This window comes from Ixodes scapularis, unplaced genomic scaffold (genome assembly GCF_016920785.2).
Source record: "Ixodes scapularis isolate PalLabHiFi unplaced genomic scaffold, ASM1692078v2 PGA_scaffold6__148_contigs__length_123643588, whole genome shotgun sequence".
Lineage (NCBI taxonomy): Eukaryota > Metazoa > Arthropoda > Arachnida > Ixodida > Ixodidae > Ixodes > Ixodes scapularis.
In genome coordinates this window covers 99069926-99088612 of record NW_024609881.1, presented here as the reverse complement: position 1 = coordinate 99088612, position 18687 = coordinate 99069926, and the positions used below count along the sequence as shown (strand labels likewise).

The following is an 18687-nucleotide window of genomic DNA, read 5'->3' as shown; positions in this document are numbered from 1 at the left end:
TGCCCGGAACCTGTCTCCAACTAGTGTGTTTAACGAGTAAAATAAAGCTGTGCCTCGAATTCTGTATTTGACGTCATAGAAGTGTCATGCTGTGGCCGCCGCGATCCTGGCAGCGTCACAGCAGCTATGGGGGTTGACTCAGACACCTGCTCTGCTGCAGGTCGTTCTCCAGAAGATGGAATGCTGTGATGAGAGCGACACTCGCGTTTGCACGTGACTTTCGGCCGAAGTTCTACGACCAACCAGTAGGGTAGAGCAATCTGACAGCATTGCACTCCAGATTTTGTGACGTGATTTTCTGCCACTTAGGAATCACCTTCAATGCATGGATGGATGGGACGCTAAACACACCAGTCGGAGACGAGATCCATGAACCGTACTAACACTCACAAATATAAGAGTGTAAGCCTATATTTTAATGAAATCCTGAAAAAGCCATTGTATTTTTAAAACCCTGCAATATTTCTTAACGGAACCCCTTAATTCGAGCAGTTTTTCGTCCATCTCTCTTTACATTATCCCGCTAAATTTCGATGAAAAATGGGTGTGCCGTGACGTCTGGGTATCGCGTGGCAGCTCGAATTTACAACGTGATCTTGCGTCACGTGGCGACTTCAGTCCACGTGACCACACCGGGGGAGTCAGGTCACGTGACGTGACGTCATGGTGTCAAGTGGCGTCGTCACGTGATACTCTGACATCACTATGACATCAGTTTACTTGACGTAAATGTTCCTGCCAACTTTAGCGGCGAAATTGACAAACAATATGAGCTTCACTCCCAAAAACCAATGTTTAACGTCTTTTGAAAACATTTATACCATCACTCCTTAAACATTGAATTTCACGCATTGCAGGGCTTTGAGGATACAGATTTTTGGTAATGTGTGCTTTAATTTCATCTCGATTTTTCTAATTATCTCAACCAAATATATTTTTGGGCGAATTAATCTGAAGAGAGATGCTATTAAGGTAGATGAATTTATTTAAATATTTTATGCCTATTCTTAACGAATTCATTAGTATTGTCGAAATCTCACCTGCCTTCTCTTAAAACGGCTCTCTCACTAAACTCGCGAACTGTAGTTTTCTTTTTAAGACGTATGACGTAAAACGTCCAATAAAATCTGAATTCCTTAAACAAGCAAGGAAAGTTTGGAAAACAAGGACTGTCAGCTAAAACAAAACTCTAGCAAACACGCCTACTCTTTTCTCGAAATGAAACTCCAAGAAGGCAGAACCCCAGCAATGCGATAAACGGACAGACTCCTCAAATTATCACTCTCAGACTTGCAGCAGGTTCAGGGAAATTAAATTCAACATTGCTTCTTGACTGGCAGAAAATTCGCAATTGAAACCTACCTCTGTGATCTCGCTTGTATTAGAAAGGTCAAAATACAACACGAATTAAGATATAAAGACTCTTGAAACAAAAGTTCTTCGAGTGACATCTTACATATAGGCCAACAAAGCTTAGGTAGGTTGGTGACAAGTTTTGTGCGCAACATACATAGGTTTCACACAAACAATGGCATGTGCTTGCTTACACTGTGTCAACGTCGCGCATAACATGCGTTTCGCCGAAATACAGCACTTCTAGCCTCCCTATATATAGCACCAGAATGTTTCTAAAGCAACCAAGTGGTTAACAGCTCACTGCGAGAACACGATATGAATTTCTTCAGTCTGAAAGCTTTGCTCACCCTGTGTTTCGTATTGAACGCTGTCGTCGGCAAGTATTATTATCTGGGTTATGCGGCGGTCTCATGAAAGAATCTGTTGACATATCAATTTACAGAATAGTTGTTCATTTGATCATACGATTTATTGATCATAGTTACGTACTCGAGGGAGGTGTCTATGTTCCATGCATTAAGTGCCGATTGCAGATTTAGAGACATCTGCACCGGCACACTCGTGTAGAAGCATCAGAACCACCATTTTTAATAATTCCACTTCGCTGTAGTTAGCACTTGTATATTTATATATTCTAAAATAACAGCACTATTATTCATAGGCATAATTTTATAAAAGACACCTCTAGTTCAATTAGAAGCCACATGTGACCGATCCATTGTGTCGACACTTGAAGCAACCGCCAAGGTTCAAAAAGTTCGGTCAGTGCAACTCTATCTTCTTCAGAATAATAAACCGATACAGATGAAGACAACCTGTAGTTCCGACCTACAATGCTATTACAGGCCTTTTCGGAAAAGTATGGTCTCCCTTAATATAAAAGCCCCATTCGTCTAGGCAGCTGATGCGTCCGTGCTAATCACGCTTTGACCAAACATGCGTTCTTTTAAAGAAAGGAAGAGAGAAAGCGAGTCTAGAATAAAGGTTGATTTATTTCAACACTTTAATGTACTCAAGCCTGGCCAAAGCTAATTCAGCAAAGCCGGCTCAAACTGCCTCGTTCAATGGGTCACTCATATGGTTGAAGGCCGTACTTGCCACCTACCCCTCATCACATTTGGGTGAGTTGGCTAGAAAATAGTGGCATGGCTAAAGAACACGCGTTCTGACTGTTATCGTATGCATAATCTATAGTGTGGATAGGATAACTTTAAATTTTCCGTATGTCTATGAGTTATTGTAAGTGGCGCTTCAAGAACGGCTTCTGGTATTAATTAGGCTAATACAGTTGAAATGAGCCTGACATTCTTAAAAGCTTATATATTAGCTGCAAATATGTTCGTATTTCCCTGATAAATACCGAATTTTATTCAATGCTACATTGATAATATTAACTAAGTTTGTTTTGTATAAATTTCTCCAGGTCAATATCCCAACACTGAGGAAGAAAAGGTACGTGCGCAGGTCGAAAACCTACACACCGAGAAATTTCTCGGATTACGCCTTAAGTGCAATCCAAAATTTTACGCTAGTTCTGGAGCTAAAATATACGAATAATTTCCATGGAATAGTTTAATTTTGATAAGGAAAAATATACCCTATCCCACAGCGGAGAAAATGGCTTTCATTAGCTTGAATTCCATGCACAGTATTCTATAAAATATTAACAATTACGAAGATATTATTACATGCTCCTTTTGTGTAGAGCTCCGGAGTTTAATTTGTTACACTGATAAGTACCGGTCAAGACCGAAACTAAATGTCATAGAAATTCCCAAATTTCCAATGTTCCAAAACAAATTTACCAAACCGTCAATTTGTGCGTTTTTTTTTTTTTTTTTTATTGCCTGACTTGAGAAGGACAAAACAAAGTTTAGAGAGGAATGTTTGGAAATCCACAACGACTACCGGAATCGTCACCAAAGTCCACCAATGGTTCTAGATGAAAAAGTATGTTGCCCTGTCAAATTTTCTCTTTCTTAAAGACCTTTACAAGGTAATCTGAAATTAAGAGCTCCGATTGCTTCTCGATATTTCCTCACACATAATAATACGAGACGTGAAATGCATAGCCCTCGTGTAAATTAACCATAAGCTGGTCAGCTCAGAGCGCTTATTTTATAAAGCTTGCCACCTCGTCTATGAAACTACCGTTCTAAAAGAGATAACCTATCTCGTTCGAGGTAGTCAAACTTTATCAATGTCAAAAGCGCACTAAGTGCTGAAGAAGCGGGAATGCATCTTTAGCCATTCTACAAAGGACAGCCGTTGGTGGGAGCCCTCAGGAACTTTTATGGTCTCCCTTCAAGAAAACTTCCCTTTGAAGCAGTCTTGTACGCAGTTCAACTACTCGACTCAAGTTACAGTTGTTATACTACTTTTCTGAGTAGTTTAGTAACTTTGAATTACATCTTTATTTCGGTAATTAGTAGTCTACTTTAATTACTTATTCCGGGAAACTTCTACTCAAATTACAAATTACTTGTGAAATTGTATAAGAGAAGTCTTGTATAAGAGAAGTCAGCGCTGACTGTGGCCCCAGGCGTTTATGTAGCGCGATGCTCATGTAAGAATAATTCATTATGAGTTACTGACGCAACCCTTGCTTTACTTCGGATCCTACATGCGATATGCCCGCAAAAATAACTCTGCGAGGAGCCGCACAGCGCCGCCACTGTCTTCTTACACGCTCGAACACATTTGGCTGTAGTCGCGATGACTGCAGTCCACACATCGCGGTGCCTGTGCATTCGAACGACCATGCGTGCAGACGAACTTGTACGCCATATCGCGTACAAGTCGCGTACATTTTCGTCCTTCTGACAGTTCGGGTGTCAGAAGGACGAAAATTTTAGCTGCGGGGCGCTGACAAGACTCTTCGCAAATGAGGTACGGATAAGAAACAAACAAAACCGAATGCGAAAAACAATATCTTGACAATAAAGCTTAAGAGGCGGCACGGAAACGTCGATGGTGTCACTATCCTACCGGTTCACGCAAGCATCGAGCTGCTGTCGCTGTGACGCACGTTATACGGGAGCTTTAATGCACTCGATTTTTGTATTCTAATTTCAAAGTTAGGCATCAATTCCTAAATGTTGCAGATCGCACATGCGTAAAGGTTTGACATATAGTTCTCGGAGAATATGACCAAGTTAAAACTGCGGATTGCCTTGTATTCTTTGCTGCCGTGGGGCTCTAAAATAATTATGACAAAACCTAGGCAATTGTGTTGGTACGTGAAGCGTTCTTGCATCGAACACGTTTAGCGATTTTTCGAGTTTTCAGACGCCAGACGCCTACGTTCTCGGCGCTCTTCATTATAAAGTTTAACGCGTACCATGTGTACACTTCATAGATGTTCCTAAAATGACGCCATACACCATAATCGGGCTGATAAACGTGGCGATCTTCCAGAGCCTCTTATGCTCGCAATCTCCTCTCCTTCAGTGCTCACGGGTGGTCAAGCTCCTCCTAGTCTACCTCACTCCTTCTCGCATACCCCTCTGGCCATATGACCGCCCCGTGAACCAATCAATGTCGAAGACTCAACCAATCATTGTAAAACCTCGCGTTTTCGCTTTTATCCAGCCTTCATAAAATGCAGAACACCTAGCCGAAAACGTTTCACGTTAATATTTACAAGACTATGAGGTCATTGAAACAGCCGTTTAGGTGTTCGGGCAAAAAAAATCAGAAAGCATTTACGCTACCCGTTGAGTGTTTCATAGCGACAGCAGCTCGGTACTCACGCAATTCTCTGTCATCGCAACGTCCCTGCCGTTTCTTTACCACCTCCTGAGAACGATTTTGAGTACCTTCACGCCATTTGGGCTTCCGCACTCGATTCCGCTCCTGTAACTCATCCTCACTGTATCTGAGATGATCCACGTCAGCGCTTACAGAATACGGCGGATTGCGCAACCTCACGGAGAGCAGGGTAACCAAACTCTTTGAACACATCAACGAGGTTTGGCGAAAGGAAACCATCTCACCTGAATGGAAGGAAGCCATCATCATCGCCATTGCTAAATCCGGCAAGCCACCCACGACAGTCACTAATCTCCGTCCTAACTCCACACCGTCCTGACTAGAAAATGTTATAAAAAATGGTCCTACATTGCCTCGTCTGGCACCCCCAAAATCAAGTCCTACTTTCCCCCACGATAGTGGGTCTTCGCTCTAACATGAGCACTCGGGACGTGGCGCGCAGGATACAGGAAGTGTTTTACGCATTTTCAGGCACGGCCGGGCTCCGCACTATAGTTAGGATCGACATTAAAAAGGCTTTTGACAACGTGGATCAGGCTGCAATACTATGTCAACGAGGCTGAAACCCAACAGGGAATGGGTCTATCTGGATCCATCAAAAATTGAAAGCCGTTTACAACTCCTTGTAACGCCGAATTGGAGCGCAGCTCCTGAGGAGGAGGGGGAACGGTACTGAGGGTCACGTGTACTTGGGGGGGGGGGTCACGTGACCTGGGGGAGGGGTCACGTGACCCCTCCCCCAAGCGGGGAACTTTTTCCGCTAGATTTAGCGGGGAAGTTTTTCCGGTAAATTTAGCGGGGGAATTTACCTATAATGCACCGCGCGGTTACGCCGACGACGACGCGACGGCGACACCGACGCCGACGACCACGACGCTCAAGCCGGAAACAGGCGCCTAAGAGCTGCGCTCTAAAACTTTCTCGCAAACCGCACCCTGCGCATTCAGTGCCCAAATGAAAATCCGTCCGACCCATATCCACTTACAAAAGGCACCCCCCAGGTTCCAAACTCTCCCCAATCCAGTTTCACCATGAAATAGAAAACCTCCCTTCAAAAGTGGCAGCCATGCCTGGCCTCCACCGCACCCTCCAGGCGGATGACGTGACTCTCTGCTATAGGACCACAAGTTCAGAGCAACAAGAATTCGCTCTTTAGAGTGGCATGGACGTCATCAATTCCCATGCAGAAAGCATGAGTCTGACCTGTTTTCCAAAGAAATTCGAGTTTATCCTTGTCACGAACAACAACACCAAACGAGTTGACGTCTACATAAACCTCATCAAGCTTCACTTAGGGCAAGACAGTACCTCAGTAAACCCATATCAAGACCATCGGCTTTATCTTTCAGCAGGACGGTCGCATCACAATATGGGTTACCACCGTCTTCAGCCAAATTGAACAGACCCACCACATGATAAGACGCATCACGCGACAACGCCAGGAAGTACGTGAACATGAGCTCTGAAAAGTCATCGAAGCCATGGTACACTCGTTTTATCCATGCGTACAATTATCAACCCGAAACCGCAACACAACGCAACAAGCTTCAGGCAGCCTTGTGGAAGTGCACCGGTACGGCACTCGGAGTCGCCCACCTAGAGAGCAAATATCCTGCTCAGACGCACCGCCCTCTTCAGTAACCTTGAAGGACGAACAGAAGTTCACCACCAAGCTTAACTCCACAGACGCACCACCTCCAAACAAGGCCCATCCTCGAACCCCTTGGTCTCCCCACGTGTCACCTCCCTTTAATTATTTCCGTCTCGATCACCGCCATGGACAAAATCTCCAGAATCAAACCCCGCCCCATTCACAAACACATGGACACTGAGAGCGACCAAAAACGCCGACAGGGCAGGGTGTCATACCTAACCGTAACCCCCCCCCCCCCACACACACACACACACGAGACTTATTGCACAAACGACAAAGTCCACCCCCCCCCCCCGCCCCCCCCCCGCGTCGTTACCGCCGTTGTAGTTCTCCACTTGACTTTCACACGTTTCCAGTCGGACGTCTCATCATTAATCGCAGTGGAGGTTTAAGCTCTGACAGAAGCCATCACTCTCTACGACCACACAACCTCTGCTATCGCCTTGAGCACCAAGACCCAAAAAGCCCTCGGGGAATTCAAGTCGCAAGCGTTGACGCCCATATCCATATCCATATCCCACGCTCTGGCCCGCGACAGGGAACCCCCAGGTCCCCCAACACCCTGGTCTGAACAATACGACCGCAGTGAACCCAGAGCACAACAGCACAGAAAACGCCAGTGTCACCGCCATGAACAACGTTCTTAAATTGTGCACTCTCCCTTCTCCCTCCAAGCTCCTCCTTGGGGCCGACACGACTTACGTACGACAAGCCCAGACACTCTCCATAACCCGCGACCTCATTTACCACCACGTTCAAGGGCTCCTCAAACAACCCAAGCACCAAGGCTGTGGAGGCCACCCCTCCAACACCAACAACTGAGAATGCACCGGGGCAACCTCCTCTCCTACCTACCTCCCACTCAACCTCTTCCCTCCAGCCATCCCCTACTTCTGGGCAAGCTGGGCCGCTCCACTTCACGACCTCCAAGAGGCCCTCTGACCTCTACTAACTCAGCACAAACGAGATAGCTACTCCCACGACCCCCGGCTGATGACCAAGACCCGTACAACCCAAAGAGGAAACTTCAGAAACCGTAAAGTCACACACCTCCGCTAAATGGCGTGCGGCGGTCCGCCGTCGACCGTGTTTTTCGTCTTAGGTAATGCTTGCCTCCGCCAAGGTCCGCTTTTTTCCTTTACACGGTAGCCTGAAAACAGCAGCGGTCACCCAAGGCCACCGCTGCTGTTTTAGGCTGAGCCAAGCTGGGCCTCTCGAAACGGGAAAGGGAAGGACACGAATACAAGGCGGCGAGAGTCTTCGCGCGAGCGGAACCCGAACGCCAAGACCACTTAGCCCTTCCTCCCGTGGTGACAGCGGCCTTGAAAACGGTACAACAGATGGTCGACGCACACTTTTGGCAGGTCGCGCGCGGCGTCAAATCTGACGTGCACTGACGTCACAGAAAAGCAGACGAGGCAAGGAGAAAAGCCGCGATTTTTGTGAGGTTCATGTCTACACAGAAGACGGAATGCAGGGCTTTAATTTTCACTCAATATGGCGGAGAAGTGACGGTTCACGCGTTCTGAAGTACAGTGTTGTACACCCCTTTACAGGGAGGACGAACGCGGCTCGGAACTGAGTTTTTAAAAATAAAGTTGAGTTTCTCTCTCTCTCTTTCTCTCTCTCTATCTCCCTTCTCGGCGCGTCGTAACTGATAGTAGCGTCATTCGAATTAGTACTTCCCGGAAGTTTCTTACTGTGTGAAAGTTCGCCTGGTTGGGTGGTCGTGCGCATGCGCCGGCACAACGGGGTGTCGACTCAATACCATACAGAGGACAAGGCGTGTGCATGTTAGCGGTTAAGGGAACCGCCCCAAGCGGCAAACACTCTGAAGCTCGACGAGCCACGCTGTAAGGGAAAACGCCTCAGTCTTGGGTCGCGCTCGTTGGGAGTGGCACCACAACACACTGACCGCGAATCTGACGCTGGCTGTACTGTACTTCGCGGATCCAATAGTGATAATATTGAAGGAGGGGGGGAGGGGAGGGGGGATTATGCTTTGCCTCCTAGGAGGTATAGCTACAGCGAACACCTTCTCGTTGGCGGACATAACCGCCACTGAGAAGAATGTGGATGCCACGTGTTGCACGAAATGTGCGGGTGCCCTGGTTTGTTTACATCATGCTAGACGTTTGATTGTGAGCGAATGGTTCACTTGGGAGTGTATGTATATTCGTCTTTTCTTAATGAAAAGTTCGTTTGACAGTAGCTTATCATATCATCGAATGGCTCCTGGTGTCCTTGTTTTTTGGCGCATGTCAAACCTAAGTTTATCTCACGGGAGGAAACCAGGACAACAATGCTACCGTTGACAGTTCTCTAACGAACTAAGACGATGAATTTTTCTGAAATCGTCAAAGCAAGGTGGAAAAAGATATGTAAATTTGAAACATTCAGCCAGCTAAAAAATAGCATCTTTACCGCGCTTTGCCCGTAACAAAACAGTAAGAACACTCAAGCTAGTAGAATTGAAGCCTGATATCTGCCAAAAGCAATAATCGCAATCGTCCTCGACAAACGCAAAAAAAAAAGTGTAATAAAAGAAAATTAGACAATATGAAAAGTGACCATCGCGACAGCGAGGCTGAACGAAGACCGATTTAGCCCTGAGAAGTGGCTCACTTTGGGTTGTGCCTGCCTTCCGCTAGATGGCGACACCGAATCTTCTCGTCGCGAACAGACAAAAGCGACTGCTCTCGCCGTGTTCTTCCTATTGTGACGTAGACTGTACGCTCGCTAACCGAAGCTGCACCAACGTTTGTAGCATTTTTTTCTGTCCTGTGTCGTTTTTTTTTTTTTTTTTTTTATTTCTTACTCTTTATGTCTGACTATTCGCGCTCGCTACCAGAGCCCGAGCAGAAGTGATAGACCAAGAAACTGTGCCTTGGCTGGGTCGCCTTCGAGGACGTCTACGCCATGAGCACGGAACACTGGCGCTCCCCACGCCAAATCGGCCAATTTGCTGCCGCCAACCTCGGTGGCGCACGTTGTAGTTTGCCTGGTCTTTTTGCCGAGCTTTTTTACGGCCGACGCGTCGCAAGCATGCACGTTTCTTGAGGCATACAACTACTTCGAGTATGGTAAGACCGATTTGAGCGTTATGTGAACGAATATATCGGCAGTCGTTCGTGTCGGAAATTTAACTGCACTTTTTTAACCCACAAGCTTGGTATGAGACAGCAAGCTGGACGCCTTAAGGCGCCGCGTTGTGCGTCGTCCGATATAACCGATCGCAGCGGCCGTCGCAGCGGCCGCTGCGATCGGTGATGCCGTCGCAGCGGGCAGCTGCTACAACTTACGATGCCTAAGCGTAACGAGCAACCGACGAACTTTTGTTGGGCAATTTGTGTGCAAACACCGCGGGAGCGAAGTCCGAGTGGTCTGTATCAGATGACGTCCCTACTCAGAGAAGTGCCTCAGCGCTGGGAACAACGATTGCAGTCGAAGCTACGCACTTACCTTCAATGAAGGCTTACCACAGGAGTGGACATACGTGCCAGGCAAACTTTTTTTTTTCTATCCACGCAGGCTATTCATTAATTGCGTCTGTCGGCGTGCACCTGGAACCTGTGGAAGCTTACTCCACTACTTTTGCAGTATCTTTCGGTACAACCAAAAGCCGCGGAGCTTTGCGGCAGGTCGAAATGCTGCGTCGCACGTGCAAAGTGACCGCTGTTGTAGCTGCACCTCGGCCACCTGGCCGATCAGGAGCAATCGCAGCGTGTATAAACCTATGCATTGCTTAATACCCGGGCGAAAAAGGCTGAGTCAGTGACCTATGGACGCATGCTCAGCGTCTGATACCCCGTACAACAGAGCTGCAGCGCATGTTCAGAACGCGTTCCACAGCCCAGCAGATTAAGATGGCAGCGCAGAAGGCGATTTTTGCTAAAGTCTAGAGACCAACACTCGCCTCCTGCGTCTCCGAGCTGCGGTGGCGCTGTAGTCGGCAAAACACACGCGCGGACGCTTGTCAATGTGTGGATTTTGTTTCTGTGCACAAGCAACACTCAGACCTGTTGGCAAACGCGGGTTTGTTAGTCCACAGCGTGTTAACGTGTAGCCACTGTCATGGTTAGGTTGGTGGGGCGTCTCCCTCGAACGCCCAGCCTTCAGCGCGCGCTCATTGGACTTCGCTGTGCTTGTGCTTCGAGTGGACGCTCGAGGTTCACAAGACAGAGACGCGTCATCGAAAATAGACAGAAAGTGAATGTATACCCCCCCCCTTAATTCATTACAATCTGTTCCTTCGACAATAAAATAAATTTAGTTTTTGTGTAGCTCACTTGGTAGAGCGGTTGACTGTAGCAGCAACGATTGCTGTCATCCATAGTTCGCTGGTTTAAATCCGACTCGACAGACGAAATTTTCGTTTTCTTATAAGTTCAGCGGCGGGTGCGCACCTTGGAGCCTCAGGTGCTGGGGCTGGGAGCGATGAAATGATTGATGACGCTCTCGGGGTGGTTTTCGCGAAGGACATGCATCCAGTCTATCCGGAAGGTTCCCACCAACAACTGTTACTATGAAATAGGAAACGAACAACTGTACCTACAGTACTTTTTTTTTAATCAGCATTTGTTGACAACAGTCACTTTTCTAGTATTTCCGCCCACATCACAAAACCACGTTCATTTCAAACATCTGCAAAAAAGGGGCAATTTTTTTTTTTTTTTTGTGACCGGTATTTTTGTTGTTGATAAAACCTGTTCCCACAAACAACGCAGCTATCTTAGTGTTATACACACCGCTGTGAATCGGCGCTATTTCAGCAGCTTGTGGTATGTCACTGGGCCTTTTCCAGTTTGTGCTTATAATGCGCCACACAACAGGCGCTAATCTAGTGCTAATTTCGCCCATAATTCACGCTATCTCAGCGCTGCGCTTCCCTTGTGAACAGGCCTCTATGGTAACAATATTAAATCTTGCGATTAGCGCCAGTATCTTGGCAAAATACCAAACTAAGGCTACCACGTCGAGCGATTTTTTTCTGTCGTTGCTTGCTTTGCGTTTTGTTTTAAAGCATCAAATTTGAATAGGTAAGAAAACTTGCGTTCGTGTTTCTTTCTTTCTTGTCGATATATTTCCTATTTTCTTGCTCCCTCATTGACACTTGAAAATCTCTTTGGTGGAACTTAGTCTACTGAAAATAGTTCATCTCTAGATATTATTTTATATTTATAGTTGGTTGTATGGTTTCATTTTAAGTCAAATATATATCGCTATACTGTCTCGCATCCAGCCCATATTTCGGCAATATTAAGCAACTTAGTGCACTAAATCCTCCGCTTATATCTTATGGAATGCTTGGGGATATCATTGCTTAGGATATTTTTTGCTCATCATGATCTATGATTTTGTTTTCCTCACAGATAAACTTGTGGGCTCAAGACTGGGCAGAAGATAACGCTGCTCAAGACGTTATGGAACACCGATCGAACAATCCTTATGGCGAAAATCTTTACATGTTTGGGCCATCGCCAGCTCCCCAAGGACCAAACCGTTAGTGAGCATTATATCTTAAATTAAACTTTTAGCACGCTTAAGCACAACACAAAATGTAATAATAGCACCCGACTATTGCACCTACTCAAATTTTAACCAGGATGTCGAAGTTCAATGTTAACGACCCTGGACTTATTCCGTTGTCAGAATTCAGAATAGTTACACCTACGTTATATTACGTTTATAGAATGGTACTCAACAAAACCTATGCAAACTTTTACTCCAGAGGCTCTTGAGAAGGGTTAATTTTACATAGGAATCCATCAGGGCGTTCATGCGTGTTTTCTGTTATATGATTAGGACAAGGACGGAACGCTTGTAACGTAAAACAAATCAGATGTTTGCAAAACTGAGACAGCTGGAAAAATTATGTAAGAACGGGAAAAGTGCATGCAAATAATTAAAGTAAAACGGAAGAGGGAGAGAAAGAGGAGGAGACGAAGAGCGCGAGAAGACATCAGAACTCAGATCTTTGGTTGGAATTATTAGGGGGTAGACCGCAAGCTAGCTCATTTGTCTGTAGTCACTCGTCGAACGACTCGAACACGCTCGAAACCGTTCGACGAGTGGCTACAGACAATGATATTTAGCCTTTCATGTGCCCACTAATCCATCCAGTTAGAGCTCTGCGTTCTGCCGCCCAAGTGCACTTCTATTTCCGCCTCTCCCTCAATTTCTACTCATAGACGAGAAACGGAGGAGCAAATGGTGGAAGCAACAGATCATGGGGAAGGCGCGAAGCTTAGGGAATCTGTAGAATGCAAAGAGAAATGCCTAAGTAATAGGAAACATTACTTCCGTGATGCTTCTCGGCTATCCTGCAGTATCACGGCGATTTATCTCATAAAGAACAAAAATCTACTACGAGATGCAAGTTCATAAATATGTTACATGATTTATTGACTTATAACGCGTGTATATTTGGCAGTTGACTTCCCACCAGCTTAGTTAAGAGGTTTGTTTTTTTCTTAAAGGGAATGAGCGAACAGCGTTTTGAAATTTCATTTTTCTCGTAAGACAAATTGTAGTCCGCAAACAGATACTGAACAAAGGAAAAGAAACACAAAACAATACCACATAACCTACCCTAGTTCTGACATTACTCAGTTTTTGAATAGCTTAAAAACAGAAATTATGTCAATTGAAGGTGATCAAACACAATTATACGAGACGTCCATATAGGTGACATGCGAGAGCAGATGTGTTGGCTTTGCTCCGTATAGTTGATGTTAACCAACTCAGTGTAACTATCGGGTGTTTGAAATAACGGCCACGCTCTTGAAATCGACCGCAAAATTCGGTTCTTTAACCTGGTGCGCTAAAATTATGTGCCACCTCGCCCACAGGAGGTGCATTTTTTCTATAAATTTGCCAAAACCGAACTTACCAGACGAAAAAGTAGACAAGAAAAGGCTTAAATTTAATGGAACCCCAGCGAAGCCACCGGTCTTTAATCAATAGTGCGCCCTGGGAGTTCGGGGATCTCAGACAGCTCCGGCACTTTCTGCGGCGGCGACGCAGCGCGACGGCTCACAGGTCTACCACGTGACTAGCGGCGCATTGCGCAGGCGCGAACTAAATTCGTTCCGCGCCAAATATATATATCTAATTTTTTTATACGAAAGCGTTAACTGTCTCATGGAGCGAGCGGACGTCATCAGTTTGAAGCGCGAAAACGGCAGATAGTTTCCATCGGTTCCATTGGCTGGCGCGCGTCGACGGGGCTCCCATTGGCTGCTGCGCTCGTCAAGTTCCACGACCGCTCACCCCATGGCGCTGCGTATCCATCAATCAGCTCGCCGTTGCTCCCCTGGGCACGGTGACCTTGGACGCTTCATGCCCAGGGGAGCACACGCGCTGACCGGCGACGAAAAGTACGCAGCAGACAAAAAAGTGAGCGGACGAGCGGCTTGCATGCTTTCGCATTCATTACTTATAAGAAATGCTTAGGTGTACCCCGATCATTTTTCCCCGTTCTAAATACTGTTTTTTTTTTAATTTCGGATTTTTTTCAAAGAATTTTTGAATATATCTTTTATATATTTTTAAGAAAACAAAAACTTGTTGTTTCATTGTCCTAACTATTACATAAAAAAAATGATATAAAATTTAAAATATATATATTTACGAGATTTATGCCTCTACAATTGAAATACAAATTCTAGTTAGATTTCATTACCTCTCTTAAAGATAGATGGAAATGCAAACATTAATAGGAAAACATAACTAACGTTATCAGAACTAAACATTATTCGTGGGATTGCATACGCACAATATCTCAAGTAAAATTACTAAAGTTGTTGCATTCTAGATGACATGCGTAAATGGTGCATTAGTAATTATTCTTAATTCACCTCCGATTTCTCTTCAAATGTTTTACTAAATCTAGTTTCAACTTTCAAATCGCAATTACCTGTACAAATAATAATTATGGGATGTAGACGGTACAATACATTTAAGCGGTAATGCAATAATCTTCCAAGTTTACTTGCGTGAGGAATAAAATCCCCACGTAGTAAGCCATAATTCAAAGCTTTTTGATCAGCAACAAACATATCTTGAAAATGACGTGCCACTAAATATACAACTCATGTGAAATGCATTTTCTACAGCTGGCTTTGCCCACGTTCAAGACCTACAAATTGTACCTTTATTTTCATTTTTAGCACAAGATGTGGTCTCTGCCTGGTACGACGAGATCGAGTACTACGACTTCAATTACGGGGGGTTCAGTGGTGCAACTGGCCATTTCACTCAAGTAGTGTGGAAAAACTCCACAAAGCTTGGCTGCGGCTGGGCACGTTCGTATAGCGATAACATCTACGTCGTGTGCAACTACGATCCACCAGGAAATTATATGGGCAAATTCAAGGAAAACGTTCTCAACCCAATCAACTAAATTGACAATAAAGATATTACTGGTGTGCATTTCACCATAAAAATTTCAATGTGATCGAATGAAATTTTATTTTACGTATACCGCTAGAAATAAGCAAAACAAACTTTTCATTTTTTTAAAGAGAACACTATAATAAATACAGCACGATTCAAAAGAAGTTGCCCCCGGAAACAGTTTATTGCCTTCCATGCAAAGTTGAAGCCCCAATATATTACTAACGAGATATTCACCTGCACAATATTTTTATAAATAACAGTTTATAACGTTTTTTTTTTTCTAAGCTTCCACCAGATTTTTGTTCTTTTTTATTGTATTGTATTATGCATGCCAAAACAATATCATTACAACAGGTATTCCACGCGGAAATAACTATAGAAAATAGCCTAATGCATAACTGAAGTTCACATACAGACTTGTCACAGTACATCGAATGGAGAATCCTTGCTTGTCGTTGCGCAATCACTATTCAGTCTCTTGTACTCCATTGTTGCAAATGTGCATGAGCTTATCAAAAGACTCTCGGATGATTTGAGGGTCCAGCAGCGGAATGGGGGAATCCCAGCTTAGGACCCAGGACTCTCTCCATGACAATCCTTGCTCGAGGGACGCAGAGCCGGCCGACCGAACACAGTGGAAGTACCTTTCGAATGCGATCCAATCCAAGACTTTTACGATCACCCTTTTTCTAATCTTCGATTTTCATCCAAAAATAAGTTTTTTTGCAAACGTCCACTTTTTTTTTTTTTTTTGTCGCGCGTTCTGGGCGCGTTTTTTCTAACGACTTTTTCATTTCGCTTCCTATCAGATCACGTCATCAAAATTGAAACCGTAATAGGTGACGTCACAACATAGCGCTGCATTCCAAACAAACTTTTGAGGCCATTGTTATGAACAAACACATAAGGGGCTCCACGTGAGATTAAAATCTGTATCATAAAATCGATCATATTTGTAGACCTTTTGACCGCTCAATATTTAATCACGAAGATGTTTTGTATCCTCTCAGTACCATCAAGCGATGATAAAAGCCCGTAATGAAATCTCAGAACGGATTTCGCCTTGCTAGCAGATTACACGATGACTTCGCGGGTTCAGTGGCTTTTTCTCAGGGAGTACAGGACAACGTTAAAGGTCCCGTGAAATGTTCTTCAGTATTTCTGAGCTGTATGTCTATTTAGAATCATTGTCCTTTATTACATAACCCGCGTTCATTCTTTTGGTCGTTTGGATTCATTTACTAGCTTTAACTATATAATTTCAGTTTATCGGTGAGCTTCCCTCTCAGTTTTATAAACACGTAACGATAAGTAATTAATAGAGAATTTCAGTTTTCTGCGCTATATACCGACGAAAAAAAGGAATCATTAGGAGTAGCCAGAGATATCGCTTCAACAGCGGCGCCATAATTACGTCACGCACGTAAGTGACCGGGGACGTGTTTCCAATCTTGCCCAGGTGGATCGGAGTTCATCCGGCGGGTCGTGTCACGCGACAACACGAATTCAAAAACGCAGGACGCGAGTCGGTTTTAGAACGCCAGGGTAAAAAACACTTACCTTGAGTAAGATCGAATAAAATTTGTAACACGTCGTTCGGCAAGCAGAGTAGCGGCGACGACATCGACGATGAAGGGGTGGCTTCTGAGGACTCTGGACTTTGTTGCACAAACCATCCACGAAAAAAGAGGAAGCCAGCTGGGCGTAAAGCGTGTTTTTCGCGTCCTCCGAAAGACGGCCGGACCAGCGGAAGAAACCATGTCTTAGATCAACACGGTGCTTAGGTTGCTCGGTTAAAAGTTTTGATGGACCGAATCTGTCGAACTTCAGATTCGGCAAAGTTCGGCACATGACGAACTTTTGAAGCGAAGTTCGGCAAAGATTCGGCAAAAATTCGGAAAATTCCTGCGCACGCGCGAGAACATGACGGCGCCGCAGGGCCATAGATTGCAAATAGACGCCGTTCGGTCGTGCGGTTACCATCGTACAATGCACTACTGAAAGTGGTTACTTCGATGTGCGGAGTGGATGGTAATTGTGTGTTTGCCAGGCTTTGTGACAGTGCTTTCCTTCAATATTTTCTGCCTGAAAAACAGAAGCTAGGCCGCGAATCGACACAGTATACTGCGCAAGTGACAAATTGTGCGGTACATTTCGGATAACGCGATTTTCATTTGATATTTTCAGTGATGCACGAGGTAGTTCCAACGGTGACTTACGAGTACTTTAAAGAAGCCTCGTCAATATTGCAATCCTGCTCTCGGCTCTCGTGTAATTTGTGCCATAAAAAATGATTGCTTTTTAGTTAGCGTTATTTTGCGGTTTTCATCTGTCCCCATAAAACTAAACACAGAAGTATAGTGCCTCGACGTTGTACATCCGACATTCCCAACTACGAAATGTCCGCTTGCGTCCTAACATCAGAAACCGGACTTTTATAAGTTAAAAACGAGACGTGTCGAATAGCAGATACACAGTATCATGCAAAGCTAAAGTAACTAAAATTTAAAAAAAAGACATGCAAATTTACAATAACGTAGTTTTTTCTTCTGGTGAAGGCTCAGCAGCCGTTGCATTTATTAGGCAGTTTCAGAATGGCGCACGCTAAAGCTTTTCGCACGCAAAAAATAACGTCGCCGCCACTGCGCATGCTCCGAACGCTAACCACATTTTGACATTTGCGTGCGCTATATTAGCCTACGCCATTTTTTTGGAAATTGCCTGCGTACGCAAAGAGTTTTTGCGCTCCTGTAAGGAGGGGTTGTGATGAGAAATCGGCTAAAGCCAAGAAGAGCACAGTTTAAAAAAATTGTGGCTCCCAGGACTATGGCTGCGGCCGCTTTGGCGCCGGCGTGATGGCGACGTCACCGGCATCCTCGCAACTGCGATTTTCAATACGGAACGACATTGCACTCGGTTTGGAAAACCCGATAAGGTGGGCAACGATCACCAACAACTTGGTGCTAGCGATGCGCGAAAATTTCTCGGCACGAGACACGTTTTGCCCAAACAACGCAAGTGGAGGCGACCGGTCGACCACTCGCACCGCATTCTCATGTTTAAACAAATCTGAGATGTTTCTTTGGACCAAAATCTTGTATTTGTTTTTTTCAGGTTACAGCACTTCGTGCGTGAAATAAAAATTTTGACTATCTCTTGGTGGCGTTGCGAGCGCGAGACGATTGGGCTTTTACGTCGCGGCGGAGACACGCTATTCTAAAACCGTGACTCGCAGAGAAAGTTAGAACACAGTGTTACCGCCTTTATTTCTACAATGCACAAGCTTGCGCTGATGAGGCTGAAAACCTAAACTCGCGTATCATGACAGCACCCGCTACCCCGCTACCCCCCGGCAGGGCGCCACGAGAGCGCACGACACGAGAGCGCCGACAGGACATCGCCGACGGGAGAGCGCGTGCCACTAGAGCGCGCTTGGCGAGAGCGCACGTGGGCGCCTTGGGAATGATCGATCTTGGAGGGCTTTGTGCTTTGTGGATGTTGCTTTC

General features: G+C 45.2%; 1 pseudogene; it reads left to right on the top strand.

Moving 5' to 3' along the window:
• Window positions 1-1671: 1671 nt before the first annotated feature.
• Window positions 1672-15048, top strand: LOC120849116 (annotated as a pseudogene).
• Window positions 15049-18687: the final 3639 nt, after the last annotated feature.